The 3,250-nt window shown below is 38.6% G+C and overlaps 1 protein-coding gene across 1 annotated transcript in view; it reads right to left on the minus strand.

Moving 5' to 3' along the window:
* Window positions 1-2,244, minus strand: part of STK26 (serine/threonine kinase 26) — a 15,554-nt gene extending 13,310 nt beyond the window's left edge. The window contains exon 1 of the mRNA XM_005429709.3: window positions 2,018-2,244. The gene's annotated coding sequence lies outside the window, so the exon portion shown is untranslated. The remainder of the gene's footprint in view (window positions 1-2,017) is intronic.
* Window positions 2,245-3,250: the final 1,006 nt, after the last annotated feature.

Raw genomic sequence — 3,250 nt, forward strand, 5'->3', positions numbered from 1 at the left:
ATTCCTGCGAACAATTTTTTACTTTTTGCTGTTGTTGTTTTGTTGGTTTTTATTTTCCAAGAGGAAAGTTCTTAAATGATTGTGAAAGTAACCAAAATTCCACAAACACCTCTCCAAACTCCATGCATAGAAATCTTCCTTCCCCCAAAACTTTCCAAGTGTGAAAAGTAAACAAGAGATCAGCATTAATCTTTCACAATGTATCCATTTAGAACAGAAATGGAAAGAACTCACAGAGTGGTGAGGAGAGTACTGCTGCATTAACATGATCCTACATTTGCCAAGAATTTTTTTAAATTTAAAAAAAAAAAAAAAAAATCCCCTCAGCTCAGCCTAAAGTCCCACCATGAATTCAAGAGTTTGAAACCATTCATCTCACAATGCTTTTGTTCTCATAGCTTGCTAGAAACATCTACCAAAGACTTCAAGATCCCAGTGCACCTGCCACCTCTGAGAAAACAAAGAACAAACAAAATAAATCCCCACCCAATCAAAGTTTAATTCCTCCATTCATAGCTGCTGAAATCACTGTTCAGTTCTGAGATTTCACAAAACACTCTTCCAAGCAAAAACACTGACAAGTAAGAACAACTTTCCATGACTTACTCTGACCTGTTTGTACTTCAGGCAAACAACTGGGCTTTTACAGCACAAAGCTGAAATGATGGATATGCGGGAGAACAGAATTTAGGACTTAGCTCATCACAGAAAATAAAGGACTGTAAAAAAGACTGATCATGTCTGGATCTGCAGCACCATTTGTGCACTGCTCCAGGGGAACCTTACTTGAGTTGAACTCAAAGTTATCTTGAGATGAACCTGCTTGTTCTAATACGCTGTGATGGTGAAAGTAAATCCCACTTCTCAGACATTTATTACTTATTCACAAACACAACAAAAATCCCACTGATTGAGCCCAATAAAGAGAAGCAAAAATGGGTTATATCAATGGCAATTTGTATGTGCAGTCAGGTGTGAAGAACTCACAGTAAACAGCAAAGCCACTACAGCTGTCTTACATTAGCCAAAATGAGAAGTTAGCATTTGGACTATACTAAATATACTGGAAATATTGGAAAAATAACTTGCCCATTTAGCATTAAAATATAAAAGACTGAATACTTTTGCAATTTAAATGGAAAAAAGCAAAATCTACAAAGAATATTACTTAAATTCTTCAAATACAAGTGTGAGACAGAGAATGCTTATCAGAAATCTGTCTCTAAAATGTACAAAACCCCACTACACCTTAAGAAAGCAGAAATGCTGAGAGGGAGACCAAGCACCAAAAAACAGAACCAACCAGAAAAACTTCCCAAAGTGAAGCAAACAAACCAACACCAACAAAAAATCCAAACACAAGCAAATAACCCCTCCCAGATACTTAATATACTTTGAACTATCACTAAAACTTTAGCTTTCATTAAATGTTTTCAGGGATTTTTTAAAAGTCACTTAAAATATGTCAGCAGGGCAAAACATTTAAGCAGTACTTAAGGTGAAAAGTTTTACTCAACATTTTGGTTTTCTGTAGGTTTTAATTTTTCTTTGTTTGTTAAATTATGCCTTAGATAATATTTCACACAGTGGTTACATAATTCTGCTGATGTCAGTGTTACTTTGTCTCAGGCCTACTAAGCTGCATAACTGCCAACACATTTTACATGATGCAGGGTTTCTTTCCTCACCAGAACAGCTTTTGCTTTTGTAACTATGAAGGTGTATTTCTTTTGCTCAGAAAGGCCACAAAATTGTGCTAGGGATTGTGGAGGGAGGAGAGAAAACCAAGGCCCAAAAGCAATTGCAGAAAGAATAATTTATCAACTCTGCTCATTCTTTAGCCATTTTGTGCAAACCCCAGGCCCGAAGAGCAAACAGCAAAAAGAAAAATGAAGTGAAAAACTCTGTTCAAAGAAAAAAAAAACACCTACTAAAAATGCCAAGTTGGCATGATAAATCTTCCTTAATTTTAGAATGATTTTCGTAGCAACATTCTTTGCGCAATATTATACATTACCTTTAAATATGATCCATAGTATTTTGTTACATAAGGACTATCACACTGACTTAAAACAGTTATCTCTTGCTGTATATCTTCTATTTCATCTTCTGCTTCCTCAAGGTCTATGATTTTTATGGCAACCACTTGCTGTGTCCGATTATCAATTCCTTTGAAAACCTCACCAAAGGAGCCCTTCCCAATGCGTTCCAATTTTGTGAAGAGTTCTTCTGGGTCTGCTCTGTGGTTCTAAGAAAAAGAAAAACAAAGGGAAAAAAGACACATGAGTTGCCTAATTTACTTCCAAGTTATTAGCCCTCATTACTCCCCAAGAAGCACACCATCCAGATTTATCATCACCAGAAGGGTTGCATCAGGTAAATTTATTTCCTACACACTAACTTCCAATTCAGCTATTAGTTACAGAACATACATTATGCAATTCTGTCAAAGGTAAGTGAGCCTTACCAGGGAGGGAGTCAGGTACAAACCTCATTTCACTTCCTCACATAACCACCCTTTAGAGAACAGAGCTGTTCTTAACATTAATCCTGTCTGTGCAGGAATTCAGAAGACTGAGGAATGCAATTACTGGCACAGGACCACCACCAACATCACCCAGGCAGAAAAGGTTGGGCTTCCCACCTGGCCAAGAGCTTGGGGCAGGCACAGCCCCCTGTCATGGAACACAGTGAGCGGTGCCCAGGAGAGGATGGCACGACTGCCAGAGTCTGAGATCAGCTGAGACCAGGTGTCTTTGGGGCAGTTAAAAGGGCTGACAGAAAGATGAGCCAAAGGGACAGAGGTGTTCAGCAAGGAATGAGAAGCTGTCATGGAGTGCTGGACCCGTGGCACTGCTCAGAACTGGCTGGTATCACCACACGTGCCTTACAGAGGGGAGCAGAGCACTGCTGAGGACACTGCTGGTTTGGAATCTCTGCTGAATAACTACTCTTAAAATCACCAGACTGGTTATTATAAAGATATTTTACATTTCTTAGTCATCAAGTAGATTTTTTAGTAGACAAGTAAGTCAATTTCTTAGTGGACAAGTAGTCGGGAGGGCAACAAAAAGGAAGCAAATTCTCATTTTCCCTCCAAGATAAAGCATGCCATGTAGCTTAGAGAACCTTGCATTTCCCAACATCAGAGCACTGGCTTTTGAAGGACATGGATGACACACTCCACAGTTTAACAACACAGAACTTGAGATCAGAGTACAAAAGTTTACAGAGAAATGTTTTGAAGAGG

Source organism: Geospiza fortis, unplaced genomic scaffold (assembly GCF_000277835.1).
Source record: "Geospiza fortis unplaced genomic scaffold, GeoFor_1.0 scaffold47, whole genome shotgun sequence".
Lineage (NCBI taxonomy): Eukaryota > Metazoa > Chordata > Aves > Passeriformes > Thraupidae > Geospiza > Geospiza fortis.